Raw genomic sequence first — 14,413 nt, forward strand, 5'->3', positions numbered from 1 at the left:
CAAACCATTAATTATTAATGCACTCTGCTTATTCAAATTTCAAAAACAAATATTTACAAGAACACCTGAACTGCATGAAGCCATGTCTCAAGAACACCCCCCCGAAAACACATGCTTTTAAACACGACTGGTGCTTACTTCCCAGACTCTCAACTCAAACCGCTACACATCCTGCCACGATTTAATGTTAAGTAGCAGCTACTTTAATGTTTCAAAACAGACACCTGTCCTCAATACATATTTACAGGAAAAAAAAGGCTTCTCTGCATTGCATTTCTCTCAAAATAAGGAAATAAAAAACCCTCTTACCTTCAGTGTGAGTGAATTCTTTATAAAATCAACATTTCGCCATGCTCTTAAGTGTGTTGTTTCAGCTACAGTCCCTCTGAAGAGAGGGAAATTAATAGAACTAAAATTCTTACAACCCAGAGTTTTTATTTCCCTCCCACAGGACGGCGGTGTGGTCAAGAGTGCTGCTCTGTTTGTACTCACAGCTGCTTCCTCAGCACAGGCACTGTTGTGCACTGTCTGCCTTATTCCTAGAACTGAAGAAGGGGCCTAAAGAGGATAGATGACTTCAACCTCGTGACACGCCACCCTCCCATCAAAAAAAAAAAATTAAGAAACACATAAACAATGTAACCTGACCCAGACAGGAAAAGGAATGCAGGATTAGAACCTCAAAGGGCCTCTGGCTGAACGGAAAAAACAGGGAGTAAACGGCCCACTGTTTTCAGCAGAGCTGAGGGGCAAAGGTGCTTTGATGTGCTAAGACTGCCTGCTTTTCGCACTAGGGGCTTGAAAGATGTACATTCTCATTGTTGAGTTTAAACAGTCACGCTCCAGTCTCATTTACCCTCAGTATATTTTAATTTCAATGAGACGGCACAGCCAACCTACTATATACAGTATGCAGGTATTTTTTAATATTCAGTTTTTAAAACGTTTCTAAATAACCAAATTATCTACACTTATGCTACAGTTTCTAATACATTCTAATACAGAGAAAGGAACATTCAATGTCCTGGTTACAGTTCTTTTCTACAGTTGTGTTAAAGCTGTGCAGCTAAACGTACTAAACTAGCAAAGTTTAAAATCCGAATTGGGCTTCCAAGAAATCTGTACCTCTGCCATGCTCCACATATGAGGTGTTGCTCACTGGGGCATTCTTCTCTTTCTCCACACTTCAGGCTTTCTGCTGCTTTCATAAATGTTTATCTTGGCTCAACACAGCCAGTTATCCTGGCTGGTCTGTCCATAAAACTTTGCTGGTGGCTCATCTATGTACTAAGCAAATATTAGAGCATAGTGGAGGTAATGTCATAGCCTAGACATGCATGGCCACCTCTGGAATTGGCTCACTGGTCTTTACTAATGATATAACTAATGATGGCAGCAGAAGAATGAATACTGAAGTGTAGAGAAATATTTGTCTTATGTGGAAAAAATGCATTACAGATGCATTACAAATTCTGAAGAGTCAGGAACTCTTAAATCACAACATAAAGTCCCACTTTGATCTATAGGATACATTTCTTTGGGTAATTTGGTTTGGTGTGCAATAGTAAAGAGCGACAGGACAAGCAACTGTGGGACACGGCAGTCTTAAAAATGTTCAAGTAGGGAGCTTTGTCAGCAGGCGTAGGCTGCAAAGAAACAGGCAAAGGTTTATTCCACGATGAAAGGAAAAGAGAAGAGACAATGTTTTGGCTTTGGAACCAGAAGTCTTAAAAAAGCCATTTATGTCCTGCCAGATTCACTCTACTCGTGCATTTCCAAACCCCAATTGGAAGACCTATAGAAGTGCAAAGATATTGGCAGAAATAACCTAACTGCCAAAAAAAAAACAAAGCATCAATAATAACTGAAACATTCACAAAGTTCCCATCTGAAAATAATAAGCCTGGACAAGCATATGCCTGTTCACTGGTCTCTGAACCCTATATGCCACATCATCATAGCTCATTCCACAGATATTCAATGGGGCTCAGCTCAAGTCTGGGAAAATGGGGGTATCCCAGACACAACGATCACACAAGAAAGTCATTGTTACTTGAGCTGCAATGACATGAGAACATGGGCAGCACTACTGGAATACTGTGACATCACTATGAGCCCAAAGCAGGACAGCGAGTGAGTCTGCAGTACCTTATCAATGTAGAACCATGCAGTCAGGTACAATCATGGACCATCAATCACTTAATGTTCTGTAGTAACTAGACAATCCTGCTCCCACGATCACACTGGGACCTCCCCATCAATCTTAGTGACATGCCGTCTCCAATATCTCGTCCTGTCATTGATGGACTTTGGCTGTAACCTCTTGCCAAATTAGAAATTGCTGGCAGTTTCTGGGATAACACCCAAGGCGTTAAGCAACAGTGGGCTGACTGAGTTCAACCTCTAACGTACCAATGGCACAAAGGCACTGTTCTGCTGAAGAGTGGGACAGTGATTCTTCTTCTGTTTTTTTCCTCGATTTTCACTACGTTAAATCACCTTTTTTACCTGGGCCCACTCTCACTAAACAGGTTAGTCAAAGTCAACTTAATTGTCAAACAATTGGGTTGTTAATTTTTTTTGTGGTGCACTTGATATAACAAAGATATAAAAAAAGACATATACAAGAAGAGAAAGAAAGATATAAGCAACAGACACATATCATATATCAATTACTAAGTATCAAGTATCAAAATGATACCTAAAACATTTAATCAATATCCAAAATTCAAATGGACTTTTTTCTGAGAAGACGCATGTTTTTTAATGCTTGCATAAATTATGTGTATTGTGTGTCCTAACAATACAAATACATATAAAACAAAAGAACAGTATTCCCTGTGAATATTGAAGTGTAAATTTTACCATACTGTAAACAATCTTTCTGTCCTTGAACTTGAACATTCACACAAAGTTGCCTATGCAGAAAATTATAAAGTATCCTCTCATAATTCAATGTTTTAATCATTTAAAAATATAAGTATAAATTCCACTAATTAACAGCATTTTGCACTGTAACTGCATTTTGCATAAAGTATATTTTTTATATAACCACTTATATATGTATAAATATATTGGCCAAGGCCAAACAAAAATGCCGCCATTTCACTGTCAAGTTCAACAAAATCAAATATACAATTCTTTATTGCAATGTTTACAGTAAATACATCAAAGCCTTATCTTAATTGTGTTTTCATAAAATAGTAATTTTAAAATATGTGAATAACGCTCTTAGGCTGAATTATCCATGAGAAACTCCCGGTGACAAAGAGGCTTTTTATTACATGCACACTTCAGTGTATTACAGGCAGAGACTAGTATATGAAAGATCCTTGACTTGCCTCTGAGAAAACAGCAAAGCCCAAGGGTCGTTATCTGGATTAAACCAAAACAAATACATTACTTATTAATACAGGGAACTGAGAACACTACTTACTACTATTCCTACTTACATGTATACTTCAGGTGATGAGAACACATTCCCCTCATCCACTATACCCTAAAGGATTCTCACTTTTTAGGGTGTCTCATCCTACAGCTTTACCCTTTTCAATCAAGTCCATTAAAGACCCCTCAGTTTATATTCCCATTCATCACTATGTCAAAGAACAGGGAAAGATCCATTTACCCTTCACCTCATTATTTCTTTCTAACCCTGCTCTTGTGTCACTGGTAATTGAAGAGCCATTCTATCTACAGTAAAAGCTCACCTCCTCATGAAAAGATGGTTTGTGAATAAGTGGTTTTGCGCACATACATACGAGAAAGGATGTTATAGCTGATAAGTGAACAATAAAGACAAAAAACAATTTACAAAAACAGATGGCATAATGTGGAAATACAACTAGTCATGACTAAAAGTAGAACAAAATATGTCAGGCAGTTCGTCTGCCATTACTGGAGCTGCACCCTGTTTTGACAAATCATTTGTCCCAGTGTACCACTCAATAAAATGTCTAAAAATGACAGACAAATGCCACTGCATTTACAGCATGTTCCACACCAGTGTTTGTATGGTAATAAAGATCACTAAAAAAGGTCACTGTGGAATACTTTAAGCAGTGGAAAAGGAACCCTTTATAACAAGAAATATATATATTAAGAACATATTTAAATATCATTAAATATTATACAAATACTTCATATTAGTTATTTGCTATGACTCCTTAGGATGGACAAATGCAAATGCAATACAATGTCAATCAAAACTATTAAATGCCTTTTTTAATCATTTAATTAATTGCACTGCAAATTCACATGTCAATTATAAAATTACACAAAATATAAAATTAAGATACAGATATAAGAAATATACAGTTACAAAAAATAGGATACAGATGCTGAATACAAAAAAGCAAAACAGGTTATATAACAGCCCCAAATGTGTTCTACTTATGATTAAAAGATTGAAAGATTTTGACTTGCAACAGTGTACATCTTTTCCTGAAGACCTATTAATTTTCTCACGAGGGAATGTTTAAAACATTTTTATGCAGAGCATAAAGAAAGCAGCCCTCTCTATAAAAGAGCCACCATCAGATTACATTGGGGAAACTTTACAGCAACGTTTTATGTGCCAGTGAATAAAATCTAAGCTTCTTCCCCTCTAGCTCGTTTACTGCGACTGTGCTCATATACAGTATCTATTTTCAGCTTTCCATGTCTATTAATCATAGAATTTTACAGTGCGCTACAGTCTGTTAAATTCACAGAATGGGCAAACAGATACCCTTTACATCCAGAGTGTTTTTCCACCTCCAATAAACTATGAAATTACACAATTGGACAATGCACGTATAGGAATGGCACGGTGTTCCATCACACAGCAAGACTCCAATGACTGTGTGAACACACTGCTCTGTTTTTATACTGTACGTTTCAAGAATATATATACTTGGAAAAAAAGCACAGTTCTGGTTTTGACAATGTTCATATAATCACACGTGTATGCATACAGGATTTCACAAATTGTAATGATATGCACCATGGAGCATTTAACAATTGCTATCTGTATTTATAGGATAAGGATGTTTTTATACATTAAACACTACAGCAATGTTGCTAATTCTGAATCATTCACATTTCATGTTAAAAGGTACCCCTATAAATCGGAGCGTCTAAGGTTAGGTGAAGATGTACTTCAACATTTTCACTACCAGGTATGTTGACCTCTTCCAGTAATGACTGTGCTTCATCCATGTAATGTATAATGTATAACTAATGAGAACAGAGAGGAGGTACTTGTCAATTTATCATGATGCTTCTTTTACAGGCTTCTAATGAGATTTATATACAAGTTAATGAATTTGCTGTAGTATATTTGCTAAATCTGCAACACACAAAATGCTACATGAAGTGGTAAAAAAACATGTTTTTCTAAACCAACAATAAAGCAACAATAAAAACAAATGAGAGGACCTCAATGATTTGACCCAAATACTTTATCCAGCTGTTTGTCGAGGGATCAAATGAAATAACATGGCTCATTCCAGATACACACTTGTCTAGAGAAGTACTTTACAAAAAAAGTAAAGTAACAGCTGAATACCTTCTATGTCAAGAAGTGACAATGTACTGTATGTACAAGCACTGTACTAGTCTGACTTAATGGCACCTACAGAAAATAAAATACATTAGGAGCAGAATTTAAACAGGTATATTTCCTTGATTTAAAAAATAGTGACTTTTTGGAAACACTAGAATTCAGGATTGCATTTCTCACTGTTATGCTGCTACAGAGGTACTTCAAAGCATGGTAACTGATCATTGAACTGTTGTCAAGTAAAATTAAATAATGCCATATGGAAAGGACTCTATCCAAAACATTTCACTTCTGCTTTTTAAATCACCAGAGCACATTCAAACATCTCTGCCTACATTCCTGGAATCTACATGCCTATAGCAATTAATCACCTTGTCCAGTTCACTGCAGTTAAGGAGAAACACTGTCAATGGATTTCACTGTTCACAACTGATATTTAAAATATCTTATATTTTAAAATGCAACCTGCAACAGTCTGTGTTCAAGGGTATCCATGAGCTGTAATTATCTGAAAATCACAACTCCTCTGCAGCCTCCATGACAAAGCCATAATCACCAATATATTTCGGCATTCGATGGCACTAGCTGGGTTTATTATTTAATTAAAATAATCTCTAAAACATTAAATATTCAGTTTTTTAAATATTAGGATGGTGAATGCATGCAGTGAACTCAAGCACAATTGAGCTAATTGTTGAAATATACTACATTTATTAATGATTCAGTACTTCTTATTGCTTAGAGAGATCGATGGAGATTAATTCGAAAATGAACATCTCCATTATTAAATGAGGCTTTGTTATAAATCAATTGGAAAACCCATCCCCAAAACATGTGGGGATGCTTTATTCCCACAGATTTCTTCATCTATGCAGGATAATTTAATTATATTAAACTTCACATAAAGACTGCTAAAATATATAGATGCTAATGTAAATATATTATTTAAAATGTGCAGTCTCAAAATAAGCATTCAAAATGTTAATCTAATGAAATTCTGCAGACTTCAATTGGAATGAAATCTTAGTCATAGTTTACATACTTTAGAAATATCAGACATTAAAAGAACTCCAATACAAAACAAATACACCACACAATGCACCGTATAATGTTACAAATCATTCTTCAGCAAATAATAACTTTTTGTCACAAAAGTTTTAACTTTGGCACCAGAAGAATAAATTACATGGTCATTTTACTACTTCACTTTTTTACTAAAATTCATAGTTTTATTTTTATAATTCTGATATTTTTTCTTGTAATGAAACAGACTGATTCTCAGTCTGTCTTAGGTTGTTTGTTTTTAACATATTTAGAATAGTTTAGAGAATACATAGTTATGTCTCTGACTAGCAGTATCCTAGGAAGCCACCCATTATCCAGAATCCTGCATTGCCACCCACAGTGTGTGCCGACAGATACAGGGATGACTGACATGTGGCCAGGCCAGAAATATTTTCTTTTCATCAGTACAAACTGTAAGTATCCCCTCAGTTCAATGTTTTATTCACACACAAGTAAAGGCTGAAATGTTTTCTATATCGATGTTGAATGGATAGGGGTGCCATGTTCAAGTGTCCAATATTTTCATAGAGACATCTCACGTGAAATGTTATGACCACTACATTTTTCTGGCATTAGGAGATATTCTGGTAGAAATTCCAGTATGGATTACTGGAACAGAAATCATTACAAAAGCGTCTTAAAGCGTAATAATGGTTGCTTTTTCAGAGAGAAAATATTAATTTTAGGGTGCTCTGTATGAAGTTAAATCAAATGTTCGTTTGTTCATTACTTGTTTCATGATGATAACATCTGTTCATTTGAAAATGTAAATTTTACCCTACTTTAGCAGGAAAAGTTAGCTGTGTTGTTACTGTTGAAACCTTAGATGAAAAGAACTTTCACTTTTCACACTAATCAAAGGCAAGAATTAATAATTAACTCAGTAGACACCATCAGTTTTAGCCCTTCTATAATTCAGTTTCTAAATCATTTCCCCCTATTACCAAGATGACAAGAAGACAGCAGCATAAATCAAAATCGGAGTAGGAAAAAATGTAAGACACAAAGATATCAAGATAAAAACACTAAACACTTATGTATGATTTTCCTTGCCATGTATAATGCAAATTTCAAAGTTCAGGGGGTATTAAAGCATAATGACCAAAGAAGCCACAAGAAGGAAATTTATGCTGGAAGTAAGTGCTTGGAGCTGACCTGCTAACCTTTTCCAAAAACTTTCAGAAGGAAACTGGACACCACCTCAGTTGCACAACTCTGCATTCAGACTAAAGATTGCCAGACATGCTGTAAACAATACACTTCCCACACAGGAAGAAAGTTAAAAAAACCAGTGCATGTGAAAGTTAATACATACTGTATATAACAGTAACACTTCTTTATTTAATCAGTAAGTTGAGAACAGATCTACATGTGCAATGACAACCTGTCCAAAAGGCTAACACCAACAGTACAAAGAAAAACAAAACTGAGAAAGAAAACAAATAATGGGGAAGCATGATGGTCCAGCGGTCAGCATTGCTGCACTGCAGCACTGGGGCACTGGGTTCAATTCCAGACTTGGGGTGCTCAGCTCTGGCTCCCCCAAGACCCAGGGTTGGAAGAAGCAGTTAGAAAATGGATGAATGAAAAGCAAATAATTGAAAATAAACTGTGAAGGCATAACAGCATAGGATGAGTTTAAAGCAAATGGAAGACAAAAAAGGCTTACACACACACTACAAACGCCCTCCGATAGAAAGGTGACTAGCTTCAGACTCCTGCTTTGGCAGTGGAAAACTGGAAAAACCAGCATCCAGTCAACAGCAACTTTTCATGAGGTTCAGGTTGACAAAGGTACTGGGTCTATGGTTAGATTTCTAGGATGGTTCAAAGAAATACAAGACATTAAAATGAGAAGGTTTTTTTTTTAGAATTAAAGATATGTAAACTCATCTAAACTAGTGCAGCATTCACCAAGTATGCAGCGAGACTAATCAATCAAAGAAGAAAAATAACAATGAATGTGATAGGGGGCACAATGAGAATCGTGGCAGAATGTTTTTTTTTTTTTGCTCTAGCCAAGTTCTTAATTGCAGGCAAATTGATTTCAATTTTCTATTTTAGGTGTTTTATATACCTGTGAAAAGATTTATGGGGTTTGTAAGTGCTATCAACCCTGTGCCAATTCCCAAATTACAGAACTCATTCAGGTGTGCTATCTGAAATGTAATTGCAGTAGGACTTAAGAAGAAAAAAAAAACAGTACTTTAACTAGAGTATTTCTAAAACCAAGGACTGAGTGTGGAAAAGTCTAAACAAGCAAATAGATCAATTAAATGCATCAATGAGCACTGGTGATTAAGGGCCAATTTGGAATGAAAACCAGTAGACAGTTTTCCCCCAGGACCGGATTGAGAAGCACAGGTATAAAGACGTCTAGTTTTCCCATTCTGTAAACCACATCACCACAGTCCAAGCTGGGAGTCTGAAAATCTGAACTATGCCTAGGGGAACGTCTAAAACACAATGTTTTTACAGTAGAAGAAACCAACGAAGGGTTTGACATTACAAGCTTGACATTAGCCTGTAATGCCTATATTTGCTTACCATGAATATATTAACTTACATTCCAAATTATATCAGCCAGCAAATTACACCAAACCAATTTTACGAAAAAGAGACTGACTTTTGATTGTTGATGAATTTGACAGTTTCGAGCATGTCAACCCCCATTAATTCAACGTTATTGAACTGAACTGTACACAATAGTTCTTAACCAGCAGATTGTGAAAACCGCTGCAGCCTCACAAAGGACAAATGACTGCCATCACGAATCACACAGTAAAAAACGTGTATGTGCAGTGCGAGTATATATTAAGTTAATAAGCTGTATGAAAAACACGACCATTTAAAATGGGGTTTTAATACATACACATGAATGTTTGCCACAATATTTTTGTTTAAGAGCTACGTCACTGTCATGCTATACACAATAATGAACAGAAAATAAGGGCTGTTCAAAACAAGGGAGCACATTACACTTTGAAGCCCCGTAGAAAGCGGGAGGAGGGGGCTGAGATCAGTAGAAGGCACTTGCTCAGAGAGCGTGCCGAGCCCTGAAACTCACGCGCCGCCAATTTGATCCGGGCTGTGTTACTGGCCATCTGCACGACCCAGTTTGATCAAAGCAACCGAAACGCAACTGGTTGGAGGGCTTCGGATGACATTTGGACAGCCCTTGGCTCGCTGACCGCACGAACTGCCTGTCAACAAAAACAGCTGCTTCACCTCCCCAGCAGGCGTTAATTCTCCTTCCAGCGCCACCGTTCTCAGGGTGTGAAAAAGGCCGGATGTAGATGACAGTACGTGTTTTTTGAGCAAAAACGCAAAAGGGTCCGTCACCTTCCTGCACTGGTGCTGCGCTCAAAGAAGCAAGATCAAATTCATTACCAGAAGACAATCTCCATATACAGCAAATCTTTATTTTTATTTTTTAAAAATATATTTTAAATGAGAAGAAATTAAGAACAACATTCCACGAATCTTCCCAGAATAATAATAAAAAAAGAATTAATCGCAAAGCTCTTACCATTCCCCCCAAAATGATTAATAGTTTAAATCTGTGAATCCATCTGGTAGCATTTTACTAACAGTTTACATTTACAGTATTTTTTAGCTTTATCTTACGGTTTTGAAATCAAAACACTTTACCAGTATGAAAAACCGAGGCCTGAAGTATTTTTCCATTTAGGTTGCCAATATATTTAATATGGGACCCAATTATAGACAGATTCATAAAAAATGCTTTTAATGCATGATTTCAAGTTTATTCATTAGACAAGACAAAACTCTAGTCTGCGAGTGTTTTATTAAAGTCATGCAATACTCTTTTGATAATGAATAATAATGCTGTTATTAGTACCTATTTCTGCATATTCAGCACTTGATCTCACATTTAATGGCAAAGAAACTAATCCAGCAATGACCAGACTAGGGGGATTATAGAATTTCTCTGTGAACAAATGGCATCAATAAAACATTAGGCCTATGCCTGAAAAAAAATGAAGCCACATTTTCCCTTTCATCAAATTTCAAACCATGAGTCTTTGTTTCCCAAGACAAAGATGGATGATAACAAAAACCCAGCAACACCTCTGTTAAAATAACAGTTGATATGGTCCCCATGAAAATATTCTTCCAAAAAGCGTGCAAGTGTACAGTACCATTTGTGACTGTACGCAGATGTACTGTAAATGATGACTGTTGAAGGCTGCCTACCGAATCAGCACAATGATTCACATTTCAGATTTCAAATCATATCACATAAACTACTAATCGCTAACATACATAAGATGTTACATTTTAGTGCAATAAATTTCAAAGGTCTAGCAACAATCCATTTAGCAGGTAATGTATTTCTGTACACTGTTGAATCACAGTGTATTAACAAGCTGCAACAAAATACTGGAAACAAAACGTAAGGATGAACCAGACCACAAAACTTCACATTCAGGTTGACGTTTTGAGTGAGAAGCAATTAGTCAAAGTATCATTTCTAGGCATTTTTCTGTATGACCGAAGATGGTTTGCTAACTGTTAAACAAGGTGAACATTAATTCACAAAGTAAACACTTTTTGTCCCATATGAACTCCAGATTCTATAACAGCTTAAGTTCAAGAAAACTACTGCCTCAACAGCAGCTAAGAGGATTTTATTTTCAGCTTGATTAGTACAGTATGTATACAACAGATGTTTTCATTTTCATCTTGAAATTACCCTGATCATCCTGAAATTACTTCTCAGATATTTTTTAGCAATATTCTCTTATCAAAATACATATTACTATGATTTGTACAGTGCTGTCCTTTTCACCAGCAAAGCTAAAACATTAAACTGTTTACTTTAAAATGGCAAGACAGTTGTTCTTCCGGTAAATAATTAATGATGTGCCAGACTGTATACTGTAGTCTAAGTAATAAATGCAGTGCAAATTTAATGAAGCAATATAATTTTTTTTAATTATATGCATTCTTTATAACATTCAGAGCCAAAACATCCTATCACTTTGCATATATTACTTAATGTGAATATCCTTTTTTTCTGTGAGAAGCTTTTTTAACAAAATCCAGAGATAATACGTGGAAAATATGTGCAATCCAGACTCCACAGAAATCCTGTTATAGTTTATCCAACACCACATTTTTTACGTCCAGTGGCTCAGCAGAGTTTTTCAGATCATAACATCAGAACAGCCAGAAATGAGACGTGGCCAACTGGTCCACTGTGATAATCTGGTTCTATCTATAGTCCCAGTACAATTGGTACTGGACACGTAACAGAACAACTTGGAGCAGGCAATCAAATCTAACCTCATATCTTCGATGGGTGAGAGGAAACCCAAACACCCAATACACCTAAGCAAGGCAACAGTATGCAAATTCCACACAGACAGACACAGCAACCTGGAAAATATAGCCCAGTACCCTAAAGCTATGAGCTACTATGCTGCCCAGCTATCTTTCTTTAGTGGAAATTCATGGAAGAATGACTGTTGTAGATTGATAAGAGTAAGACAGACAAAAAAAATCCATTGTCACCGAAATGCTCTGTGCTCTGACAAAAGAAAAATATTCTTCACCACGTTAAAGATAGTATGTTTTTCCAGTGCCTGTCAGTGTCACAAAGCACTTGTTTGCATCTCTTAATACCAGAGAATTAGTCAAGCTGAGTTCTTGTTATTGTACACAACTATTTTTAGTGCAAAAACTACACACCTTAGTATACAGTGTACCGTATACTGTATGTCTGAGGGTCTTAGCTTTGTTTCGTGAATGCATACATCTCTATGGTAAACAAAGAGAATAAATATTTCAAGACAATGAAGTGAACAGCTTTTACCAAATGGTGATAAAAAGAACACTTTTCAAGCACACTGTGTGGAATAACACCTCGAGTGCACTCGGCATTTATCAGAATTATCATTTTAAAGATCAGCCTTAAGAAACGTTGGCAACAAAGACTGTAATTTTGTCTTTTTGAAATTTATTCCACTGCTATGTTTGTGTACTGTATTACAGCTAGTAGTATATTACTCAATGCACAGACTTAGAAAAAAAAAAGACTCCAAACTGGGTCACCACTTTAGCAACATCAGTGAATAAAAGTGTCTCTGAATGAAATAGAATCTTATGCTCTAACTCCCCGTGGGATGCACAGATTCAGAGCACAGCAAGAAGCGTAACGTGTCTGCTCCTAAACAGGGACACTTCCTAGCTATTAGACCAATGCCATATCAAAACAATGCTACCCACCCTTTTGCAAAGATTCTGACACATCCGGAAGGAAAGGAGTGGTGAAACTTCATTAGAACTCAACAATAGCTTGTCTTGCCAGTCTAAACGCATGAATTCCAGTGGTAAATAAGAGGACAACCCAAATTCTAAGCAGTTATAAAGTACTAATTTATGACAATTTGTCAGCTGTCCAAATAATTTTGCAACAGAGCTGATTCCTGTTTATTCTTTCTTAGAATGTAAATACCACCACGAATAAATCACTTCTGTTATAAAAAAATAGAATCTACATAAAATGTATCTAAATGTCTAGAAAGTTCAGGTGGGTAGCTGCGTCATCATGCGTAGGCTGCAAAGGAACAAGTAATAGGTTTATCACTAAAAGAAGAAAGAAAACACAACGTTTCGGCCGTGGGGCCTTCTTCAGGTGTGAAAGTATGACACCTGAGACAAATAAGACACCTGAAGAAGGCCCCACGGCTGAAATGTTGCGTTTTCTTTCTTCTTTTTTTCAGCATGGAATAAACCTATTACTTGTTCCTCTAAATGTCTAGAAAGTCTACTTGCCAATTCAATTTTATTTAAAGCTATTACATTGCTTTTGAAATCATCCAATTCAGGGACATTCAGTAACGTGTGGTGACATTTTAATCTCCATCCTTCCATGTTCTAACCACTTCAACACATTCAGGGTCGCGGCCCAGAGCCTGTACCGGCAAGCAATGGATGCACAGCAGGATACACCCTGGATGGGAGGCCAGTTTCATAATTTCAATGATTTATTATCCCTTTATTTAGCGGGAAATCAAATGTGAACAGATGCCCATTTACAAGGATGGCCTGAAGATGAAGCCTCACCTATACCTTACTCACGGCTGCAACAGGTGTTCCACCCATGAACCGACTACTGTCAAAGAATTTCAGCTGCCACTGAAGAACATTTATATATCTCTCATTTTAAGAGTAATGAATTACAACTATTAGGAATAAGCATTTTCGCATGAAGGGAGTTTAAAAAGATTAAGTGGACATTGCATACGATACAGCTTATCAATGGTTCTTCAATGGGCTACAAGCATTCAGTGTTCTGGGCACTATTAAGTAATTTGCTTTTAAAGACATTTCTCAATGATAATGTGCTTTGGTTTACTAAATAATGGTTTCAATAAGTAATTCCAGGTATTTTTACTTTATTCCTTGAGGGACAGATCCTTCAATGGCAGGCTGTTAGCAAAACTCTAAATAGCACAAAACCTTGTTATTAATTTTTTCAACAGCTGTTTACAGTAAATTATTTTCCTTTACTTTTCCTTTACATTCCTTTATTTTTTTCCTTAATCTGTCTGCCAGTTAGGCACCATAACAAATGTTAATTGGGTTTTCATAATTAATGTAAATCTTATGTATTTCCCAGCTTTAGTGTTGAACAAAACACTACTAGTCTAATTCACCTTTTTTTAATTGATTTATTTGGTACTAAGAATTCAACAGTTCTGCAAGGAACACAGTAGACATTTCTGATAACAGTCACATTCAAAAGTACAATGGACAAAAAAAATGCATTCTGTCAAG

At 36.2% G+C, this 14,413-nt stretch overlaps 1 protein-coding gene across 5 annotated transcripts in view; it reads right to left on the reverse strand.

The window, feature by feature from the left end:
- Nucleotides 1-14,413, reverse strand: part of mcc (MCC regulator of WNT signaling pathway) — a 210,921-nt gene that overhangs the window by 85,697 nt on the left and 110,811 nt on the right. The window contains exon 1 of one of the 5 annotated variants that reach the window (XM_088912108.1): nt 310-534. The exons of the other annotated variants lie outside the window; for them this stretch is intronic. The gene's annotated coding sequence lies outside the window, so the exon portion shown is untranslated. Of the gene's footprint in view, nt 1-309; nt 535-14,413 lie in introns of those variants that run through there. 5 annotated transcript variants of the gene reach the window in all.

Source organism: Atractosteus spatula, chromosome 3 (assembly GCF_055471065.1).
Source record: "Atractosteus spatula isolate fAtrSpa1 chromosome 3, fAtrSpa1.hap1, whole genome shotgun sequence".
In the NCBI taxonomy this organism is placed as follows: domain Eukaryota; kingdom Metazoa; phylum Chordata; class Actinopteri; order Semionotiformes; family Lepisosteidae; genus Atractosteus; species Atractosteus spatula.